General features: G+C 37.7%; 1 long non-coding RNA gene across 1 annotated transcript in view; it reads left to right on the forward strand.

Moving 5' to 3' along the window:
• The first annotated feature begins 3844 nt into the window (after window positions 1–3844).
• Window positions 3845–10892, forward strand: part of LOC107559557 (uncharacterized) — an 18396-nt gene continuing 11348 nt past the window's right edge. The window contains exon 1 of the long non-coding RNA XR_001605637.1: window positions 3845–3994. This is a non-coding gene — a long non-coding RNA (uncharacterized lncRNA). The remainder of the gene's footprint in view (window positions 3995–10892) is intronic.

Raw genomic sequence — 10892 nt, forward strand, 5'->3', positions numbered from 1 at the left:
TTTCCGTCACACGCTTGAGGTATTCGGCCAATCACAACGCACTGGATAGCTGGCCAATCACAGCACACCTCGCTTTTTCAGACCGATGAGCTTTGTAAAAATCTACGCGTTTCAGAAAGGCGGGGCATAGAGGAGAAACAATAAATAATGTGTTTTTTTAACCTTAAACCGCATAATCACATTTCATTACACCAAATACACCAAATAATGTTATTTTTAGCAACATCATATGACCCCTTTAAAACAGAAATATTTTCGCGGCGTTGCAACCAGAACATGTGTGCAACTTGCACTATTTTTTAAGTGAAAGTGAAGTGTGTGGCCAAGTATGGTGTCCCATACTCGGAATTTGTGCTCTGCATTTAACCAACTTTTTTTTATTCTGACAGTGTATGATTTCTATTAACATTACAGAATAGAACATGATCAATATTATCTTTCAACGTTCAATTTAAATAATTGTAATTGCACAAACTATGTAGGCTACAATTTCAATTTGTTTATTGTGAAATAACTCAAACATTTATGTTTTTATTTCTGTCCTCTGATAAGCATTGTTCAGGGCTGCCATTCCCAAAAGCTTTAATGCTTTCTTAGGATACTTTTGGGAAACGCAGCCCTGTTTGAATGCACTGTCAGCAGTGAGTGAATGCTCTCTGTGATTGATTGGTTCTGTCTTGCAACATTTGCGTGTGTTCAGATGAGCAGGAAAATAGTTCTATCCTACACAATTACTTGCTAACAAAGGTTATTCGTCCAATTTAATGCATTATTATTATTATTGTTATTGTTAAATAAACAAAACCACTGGTAAATAAAACGCACGTTAGTATCGATATTTTTTGTTTGAGTATCGATACTTTCGATACTCGCATCAGTATCGATAAATCGATACTTCAGATCGATACGCCCATCCCTAATGTACGTCTGCAAGATGTCTGTTAAAGACCACTTCATCTGGAAAGCATCTGCTGCGTACAAACATCTGATAGACGACTCTAAGATGTCAGTTTTACATTCATTCTAAATCATAAACATCTTCAAATCATCTATTTGACATCTGATAGGAAACGTCCTATAGACGTATTGCAGATGAGCAAATAAAAATACATCTTGCAGATGTAAATGCAGACGTCAAATTGACATCTCCGTGATGTACATGTGCTATCAGGGAATATATATCTCAGTTTCACAAAGAAAAACAAATCCTAATAGATTTTCATGTTTTTCAGGTACAAAATCAAAATGATTGCACGGAACCCCCTGATAGCACACGCACATCACAGACATCTATTTGATGTCTGTATTTACATCTTGCACGATGTATTTTTTTTAGAGTGTTTGCTCATCTGCAATACGACTATAGGACGTTTCCTATCAGATGTCAAATAGACGTTTAGAAAATGTCTTTAAGATGTTTGTGATTTAGTATCAGTATAAAACTGACATCTTATAGACGCCTCCGATATAGCACACGCACGTCTACAAGATGTATGTTAAAGATCGCTTCATCTGCTCTGTACAAACATCTGATCAACGTCTATAAGATGTCAGTTTTACATGCATTCTAAATCATAAACATCTTAGAGACATTTTCTAAACGTCTATTAGACATCTGATAGTAACGTCCTATAGACGTATTGTAAATGAGCAAACACTCTAAAAAATACATCTTGCAGATGCAGATCAAGTAGACGTCTCAGTGATGTATGTGTGATAGCAGGGCTATCGGATGTTTGTAGCCTACACAGCAGATGCTTTCCAGACGAAGTGATCTTTAACAGACATCTTGCAGACGTAACTTATCTGGGGTGGCACGGCAACATCTGCTCAAACCAGCAAAAATATCAAAAAAAATTCATCCCTCTATTATTGAGATATGGGAAAACGAAAATTAGTTTCATCTTTAAAAATTATTTATGAATCTGTTTTATGTATCAAGATGTATATTATGGGTACATGATCTAATATTTCATTACCCTTCGCGCCGTTTCTAGGATTACCGGGGCTAGTGGACCCGGAGCACGTGACAGCGCGGGGGTTTGTTGCTGTCAGAGATTTGTAGAGTGTAGAGGGGCTAGACTGAGCCGTCTGGAGCGAGTGCGCCGAAAAGATGGAGGTGTCGGCGGTTGCAGAGCAGGTTTTCCCCGCGGAAGCCATTCTGAAAAGCCGCGTTAGGAAAGTGAGTAAGGAGGATTGGGGTTTTAGGGGGTTTGGGAAATGTTTTTACGGTGTAAAGTACGGAGAGAGGGTCGTCTTTCGCTTGTCTCGCGATGCGGAGCTTCAAGGCGCCCGGCAATGACGAAGAGGGCGAGGCCTACTTGCAGATGTTTCCCGATTTTGCGACCCAATACATTTACTTGCATTGTCAGATTAGAAATAACAAGTCGAATGTGGGACATTTGGATATGAAACTTCAGATTTATTTGGTAAAATTGGGTTGTGCTGTGCTGGGAACTGACAGCAGACCCGCTAAAAGAGCAGCAGGAGGAGGCTAAAAAGGAACAAAGTACCTGGCATGAGTCCATAGCAAAATCAATGCATGCTGGCTGACCCAAGATTCAAAGATCTCAACAATGCACGAGGGTCGAGGAGTTTAAATACTGCACAGTAGTGTCGTGCCACATGGTTTAAGGTGTTATGAGCTGTAGTAGTGTATATTTACATAAATATACTTTACTGAGCCCCAAAAATGAAATAAATGGGCATGGGGTTTGAAGTAGAGCATGTGTTGCTCATGCATTGCTTAGTTGGTGTTAAATAAAGAACATTTTCCTCTGTTTTTCCTCTTTGTAGGGTCGAATCGAGTACCTGGTTAAATGGAAAGGTTGGGCGCTAAAGTAAGTTTTTAAAATATAAACATTGCAATGGGTATTGGGTTTTATATTGTGCTGTTTCAGAGTTGTACAGTGTTTTCTAACTTTTTCTGTAGTTTGAGTAGAAGGGGACTTTGCTTGGTTGGTCTGGGGTGTATTTCAGAAAGCACGGTTAACTTACCGTCAGCTAAACCCTGAACTTTCGGCTGATTAACCCCAAACCTTGCTTACTCGGGGTATGTGGTTCCAAAAACGTGGCTGGGAGTAAGTTCATTCAACTCAGAGTATGTTCCTGGTTAAGACTCAAGACATTCTCAACAGAGCCACGAATCGACGAGTCACTATGGAAACGGATGCTAAGAAAAAGCAGGCCATGCAGTTTCTTTCTTCTTTTGTTCAATGGTTGTTTACATGCTTAGTGCATATCGCCACCTAATTGATGGTTGTGCAATCATTTTTTTCCCCGTTTAATCTTTAATCCTTACATTTCATTACACCAAATACACAAAATAATGTTCTTTTTAGCAACATCATATGACCCCTTTAATAACTGCCATAAAGTGGTTATAATATTTATTTTAAACTTGATTGTCAAATCTAATTTGCATAAGATCACATTTGCAAACAAATGGTAAGTAAATGACAACAAATGGACCCAAACTGTAGCCATAAACTGTTTACCTTATGTGAATTAATTCTGATTTACTGAATAGTCAAATCAAGACACCTTTATTTATATAGCGCTTTATACAGTACTGATTGTGTCAAAGCAGCTTTACAGTGTTAAACAGGAAAAACGTGTGCTGATAATGTAAGAGGACAATAGAAAACAGTCAGCTTAGCAGTTAAAGTTAGTTCATTGTTGATTCAGCTCAGTTCAGTTCTCTTCCAGTAGTGTCTGTGCAGTCAAGTCAACAATGTTGCAAGAAATTGTGTCCCCAACTAAGCAAGTGCAAGGTGGCAAGGAACCAAAACTCCACCTTTGACAGAAATGGAGAAAAAAACCTTGGTAGAGATCCAGTAGCACTAATAGAGAGATACAACCACATTCGGATGATAAGAGCAGGTAATTTGTAACTCGGATGAAAGCAGTCTCTGTACTATGATACGGTGTAAATCCTCACAGATACTATTTTTCTCTAAGAAAGAACATAGTTGTGAGGAGACTACCTTTTCTAGTATTTTTGACAGAAAAGGGAGATTTGAGATCTGTCTGTATTTTACTAATTCTCCAGGATCAAGTTGTGTTTTGAGGTATACCTATGATGAAAATTACAGGCCTCTCTCATCTTTTTAAGTGGGAGAACTTGCACAATTGGTGGCTGACTAAATACTTTTTTGCCCCACTGTACTCAACTACCCACTTTCCTTATTGGAGAAGTACCTTCTCTTATTTGCCTTCTGACTACAATAGTTTGTGTTTCACTGGGATTAAAGTTCCGTCGCTACGACAGATTTCCGTCAGTTCATAAAGACAGTCACTTGCTTCATTCCTGAATGATTCAGCCATTCGAACGAATCAATTGAATTAACGATTCAGTGATAAAATCAGTGACTTGCCGCCACCTGCTGGCGGATTTAGTTTCATTTTTAGCGTATAATTTCAGTTATTTGAATCATATTTCTGTATTCAAAATGTTATATTTAAAACATTAATCTCCACATGAATTTATTAAGTTAATTGCGCTCATGCCACCTCTGAGCCTCATTAAACGTCTGAAAATGTACCAACAAGCCACTTTTGTCATCTTCTGTGCACCATCTGTAGTACAAATTAATTTATTAATACTAATTTCATATGATTGGTAACTTATTTGTCTTATTCATGTGGAGATTAATGTTTTAAATATAACATTTTGAATACAGAAATATGATTTAATGGGATAGTTCACCCAAAAATGAAAATTTGATGTTTATCTGCTTACCCCCAGGGCATCCAAGATGTTGGTGACTTTGTTTCTTCAGTTGAACACAAATGATGATTTTTTGATCATTTGAAATGATCAACTCCAGCCGTTGCAGTCTATCAGTCGTATAATGCATGGCAATGGTAACAAAATCTATGAGCGTAAAAAAACATGCACAGACAAATCCAAATTAAACCCTGCGGCTCGTGACGACACATTGATGTCCTAAGACACGAAACGATCGGTTTGTGCCAGAAACCGAACAGTATTTCTATAATTTTTTACCTCTAATACACCACTATGTCCAACTGCTTTGAGCGCGCGCACGGCATCCGGTGCGTGAGGTGTGTACACGCTCTGGTGTAGTTTACACAAGTGTCGGAAGTGATCTCTCGCACGCGTATAAATGCCGCACACTCGCTCAAAGCAGTTGGACATAGTGGTGTATTAGAGGTAAAAAATTATAGAAATACTGTTCGGTTTCTGGCACAAACCGATCGTTTCGTGTCTTAGGACATCAATGTGTCGTCATGAGCCGCAGGGTTTAATTTGGATTTGTCTGTGCATGTTTTTTTTACCCATAGATTTTGTTACCATTGCCATGCATTATACCAGTGTTTCTCAACCTCTTTTTAGTCGCGGCACCCTTTGGAAATTTTTCCACGGCACCCTACAAAATTAATTTTGTCACAATATTTGAATTTCTAACTTCGATATGATAATTTGAAAAGTGTAGATATTCGGTACAACAGGGAAGAACTGCAGAATATAATGTCATACAGATATTTTTAATATTATTAAAACATTTTGTCCATCAATGGTGGCAATCAGTAGGCTAATTTATAATGAAGAGACCAATTTATATGACAGATTTTAATGTAGGCTTTTATACATATGTAAACATTTAATTACCATTATAACTAGCTATTTCACAAATTTTTGCTCACTCAGTGTTTTTTTAATTTTACAGTGGGGTAATTTTGGTGCAGTAGCACGAGACTGATTTCAAACTTTGAATTGAATAAAAAATGACAAGTAAGCAGTCAGTAATAAAATAAGAAATAAAGAAATGAATAATGATAGCACAAATAAAAAATAACGACAGGCCTTCGAATTAAATAAATTGCTTTTTAGTTTTTCAGGTAGGTCTAACAGTAGGGTTAAGATATTTAACTTTTTTTTATTTATTTATTTATTTATTTACCAATTATCCAAATAATGTTTAGTCTTAGAAAGCTATTATTATCAGAACACGTGAGCATAACATAGCGGTTAGCAGATCAATGAATGAGAGGGCAGCGTTACCAGAATTGCCCATATACCACATCATGGGGCCTTTCGCACCGCTTTAGTTCCAGAACGAAATGTACAGTACTGAAGTACTGGGACAATTTTGCGCGAACTATTTCCAAATACTATTTAAAGGGTTGCATTCGCACCGACAGTGTGTACTAAGAAGTGACGTAAGCCGGTCGACAGCGACGTCATTTGTGCGCGGCGTTCAACAACAGAAACAAAGAAGAACAACATTAACAACAGGAGGTTGGAGGACGCGGTGATCGGAGCTGTGTTTTTGTTGTATCTCGTGGGTTTCACAATAATGGACATGGAAAGTCGACGTATACGTAAAGCGATTGAAAGAATGGAAAGGAGGACTAAGAATCTCCAACGACAACTGGCAGTGCTACATTTGCTACAAGTGCCTGCACTTCAGCGTCCGTCCATCTATTGCTGTTCTCCATACTTGCGAAATAAGTTGACACAATGTTTACAGTATGTTTACACAGCGTTTTAAATCATGGCGGGTGAGGGCATTTTCGTACGCGTTTGGCCAATCAATGTCTACTTACGTCACGATTAGTACCAGTTGTGCTGGTTAGACCCTGTTCCGGAGTAGGAGCTAATTTGGTTCTCGAAAAAGGCAGTCTAAAGGCAGACTAAAATCGCACCCAGTTCCGGCGGTGCGAAAATGCCAAAAAGTGGGTAGTTCCACAATTAGTTCTGGTACTATGAAAAGGTTCCCGCGGTGCGAAAGGCCCTCATGTTACAACACAGTAGGGCTATTGCAGACAGAAACAATACTGTACTACATCGATGTTTCCTGTCGGCTCAATTTTTGAGTGGACTTTGCTGTTCCGATGAGCATGAACGGTATAAGAGTGGAGCGACTGAGCAGAGCGCACACGCGTAGAGCGGGATATAATACGCAGAACGTCACACCACGTGAAAGTGAAACCTGAGCGGTGAACAAATTTTCGGCAGCCGAAATTTCGGTGCATCTCTAATTATTGGCGACATCAGAAATGGATATTATATAATACATGCTTTTTTGAACATTTTAGCAATTTAAAAATATTTAAAAAATATTTTTTACATGGCACCCCTGCTCTCGCGGCACCCCGGTTGGGAAACACTGCATTATACGACTGATAGACTGCAACGGCTGGAGTTAAAGATCATCATTTGTGTTCTACTGAAGAAACAAAGTCACCTACATCTTGGATGCCCTGGGGGTAAGCAGATAAACATCAAATTTTCATTTTTGGGTGAACTATCCCTTTAAATATCTGAAATGATACGCTAAAAATGAAACTAAATCCACCAGCAGGTGGCGGCAAGTCACCACATGTATTGTGTGTTATGCTGATGACTGCATTTTGTTGTCCCTTGAGCTCATCCCATGTTGTCTGCAGGTCCGACTGGGCGCCAGCATTGACAATACAGACCTGGGATAAAGCTAGCTTGTTTAGTTAGTCGATGATAGGGATGTGTCAGTACTTATATTTTGTAATTGGTCCGATACTGTGTACTCATAAAAGTGCTCCAATACCAATGTCCATGCAACAAATCTATCTATCTATCTATCTAAGCAGGAAGTATTGGTATTCACATTATTTAAACAAAAATGGTATATGTGCACCCTTAGTAGATATACCACTTGCTGTCAGTTGTAGTTAACGTTAAAGGAATAGTTCTTCCAAAAATGAACATTCTGTCATAATTTACTCACCATCTTGTCATTCCAAACCTGAACAATTTATGGTATGTTTACCAGCATGTTCATGCTCTTTTACATACAGTGAAAGTGAATGGGGACCAGGGGCTGTAAATCTCCAAAAAAGACAAATGACTTGTACACTGTATTTCAAGACGTTTAAAGCCATTCTATTGCTATGTGTGAGGAATGGACTGAAAAAAGTTGGCATGACAGCCTTGGCCACCATTCTCTTTCATTGTAGGGAAAAGAGGGGCTTGGACATTCTGCTGAATAACTCCTTTTATGTTTTACTGAAGGAAGGTTTCAAAATGCTTGAAGGTGAGTACATAATGACAATGTTTGTGTGAACTTCATTTAATATTTAGCATTTTACTGAAAGCTAAATGGTTTAGTTGCAGCATGGTGCCATTTTATTATTTTTGAATTTATGAAAGTTGTGGGAAGCTTTTCGCTTATGCTTTTTTGGGCAGTCCAGCAAGCAATATTGTAACCTGCCACATTAGGCTTGAAGAAACAGGTTAAAACACAGTTTATGGCAGCTAACTTGGTTGTACTGAAGGATGATGAAATGTCAGACTCCACCGGAGGACAAAGGCAAACCTTATTATAAGATTTAATTATAGAACACAATTAAGTTCCACTTGTAGTCATACAGTCGTCCTCTAATGGAGCACTATTACTCTATCTCTGTGCCTTTAGGGAGAAATGAAAACCTTACAATATTTTTATGACTTTTTAAAAGATTTCCCCCAAATTATTTACAAATATTGACAATTTTTTAAATCTTTTCATATTTTTAGTACGTGTATGTGTGTATATAATAACTTTCTTTTAATAACGTTAAATGGTTTTATTTTACCGGCTTCCAGACCTTAATGTGAACTTGCCTACTCTAAATCTTCTTTTCTTTTTCAAAGTTCTTTAAATGTTTATTTTATTTTATTATTATTATTTTTAATCATAGTTATACGTTTATCCCAGGTCTGAAATAATTAATGTTCTGAACATATCCCTGGTGCTGCCCCACATAGGGCGCCACGTGTGGTGGATCTGTACAATAATATCTAATTTCGAAGCATGTGTTGCCTTTAGCTGCTCTGTTTAATCCCATGATGTTGTATCTTTGCCTACAAAGTGTTCCACATACAAACAGTCAAGTCCTTGTTTACCTTTACATCTTTAATGTTAGAAAATAGATGTCACTGTGGTGTGAAAAGATGCAAGATGTTTTCTCTTAAAGAGGTAGCTTAGCACTATGATAACATGGCCTACATTTCATGCAATAGGGCTTGTATTTTGTAGCCACCAGGGGCCCTCACTGCACAGACAAGAAGAGATTGTTTAAAATGGTTAGGATGAAGGTATACTGGAGGTTACCTCCTCAAATATCAGTGTCTGATGTGTTTTTGTTTGTTTTAAGATTTATTATTATTACTTTTTCCATGCCGTAGAAATGAATGATACGTGCTGCCTTTATTTTAGAGCCATTGTTGTTCAATTTTACTAGTCTACTTTGGGTTTGAGAGGATGTAGAACCCAAAAAACAGAACTAAGTGTGATTTATACGAGTTATCTGTTTGGTAATGTGTAAGGTTAATGCCATTGATGAAGCTGATTATGATAATGAACTTGTTGCTATGACATTGTAATGTAGCGGGTGCATGATTTGAGAACCCTAATTGTACAGGTCATTTAAATGTCATAATGTTGTTGTTGCTTTGTGTTTTTCTTGAAAGAGGCTTTTAATAAAATCACTTTAAAGGCACTGTCTCTTTGGTACCCATTTGATTCTGCTGTTAAAACTTTCTATAGGATGGAGACTAGTTTGATTAATGAAATATTCCATACGTTCATATTCATAGAATTATTTCTTATATTATGCTTTTTTTGTTGCGCTTTTGAATCTTTACAGCATTTATCCCAATTTACTAACATTGTATGGAAAAGAGCTGCATGAACATTTTGCTTAACGTCTCCTTTTGTGTGTGTGTTTTTTTTTTAAAGTAAGACAAAGTCAGGTTTGGAACAACATGAGGGTGGGTAAAGGATGACAGTTAAAATTTTTAGGTGAAGTATGGCTTTTAAGAGTCAACGATCACCAATATTACCCACTATGTGTTGTTTAATCTGCTAGAGGGTGCTCTGCAATGAAAATGTTAATTTGCTAAATGTTTTCATTGATTCTTTGAAATGTTTTCCCCCTTGTAAGTAAATGGTCTATTACTTTTAATAATTTGAGCAATGGTAGTAGTGATATTGCTTGCAGGGCCTAGGGAACATGTTTTCAACCACTTGACTAGACCATCTCTCCTTTCTCTGACTCACCCATTTCAGGTCTTGGCATCTCTACTGAGCTGATGATCTGAATCACCTGATGTTTGATTAAGGAGACATGGAAAACATGCAGTGTTGGGGGGCTCCTGGAACGTGGTCGGGAACCCCTGCACTAGACTACAGTTCTCACGCCAGATTTTCCATCTGTGCGCCTCTGCTATCTAGTGAGCTTCACCCAGGAGAACCACATGTTCTATTAATAGCCGAGAAGTTTTTAGACTAATGACGTGTCTTTATTGCTGGCTGCACAAATAATCATGCTGCTGTCATAATCATAATCAGTATATGATTCTTAATGGGAGCACCAAATTAATTTTGAATGACCACAAATCGTCTCTAAAATGAATTGTCATTGTAGAGAGGCATAAAAACTATATTCTTGCGCCTCCTGCAGGAGATTAATATATAATAAAAAAAAATAAAAAAGCTAACATATTGCTATAGCCTGCCCTACTTCATACTTAAAGGGTTAGTTCACCCAAAAATGAAAATTAGTCCATAAATTACTTACCCTCAAGTCATCCTAGGTGTATATGACTTTCTTCTTTCAGATGAATCCAGTCGGAGTTATATAAAAAATTGTCTTTGATCTTTCAAGCTGTTTCATGGCACTCAGCGGGTGTTGCATGCAGCAGTCCAAAACAAGTTAAATAAAAAGCGCTCATCCATAAAAAAGTGTCTCACACGGCTCCGAGGGGTGAACAAAGGCCTTCTGTAGCGAATCGATGCGTTTTTGTAAGAAAAATATACATATTCAAAACGTAATAATCACTTTAATGTAGCTTGCGCTCACTATTGTACACTCAAGCAGTTTCCGGAGGCGGCAGTATGGGTTTA

Source organism: Sinocyclocheilus grahami, unplaced genomic scaffold, assembly GCF_001515645.1.
Source record: "Sinocyclocheilus grahami isolate Dianchi unplaced genomic scaffold, SAMN03320097.WGS_v1.1 scaffold691.1, whole genome shotgun sequence".
Lineage (NCBI taxonomy): Eukaryota > Metazoa > Chordata > Actinopteri > Cypriniformes > Cyprinidae > Sinocyclocheilus > Sinocyclocheilus grahami.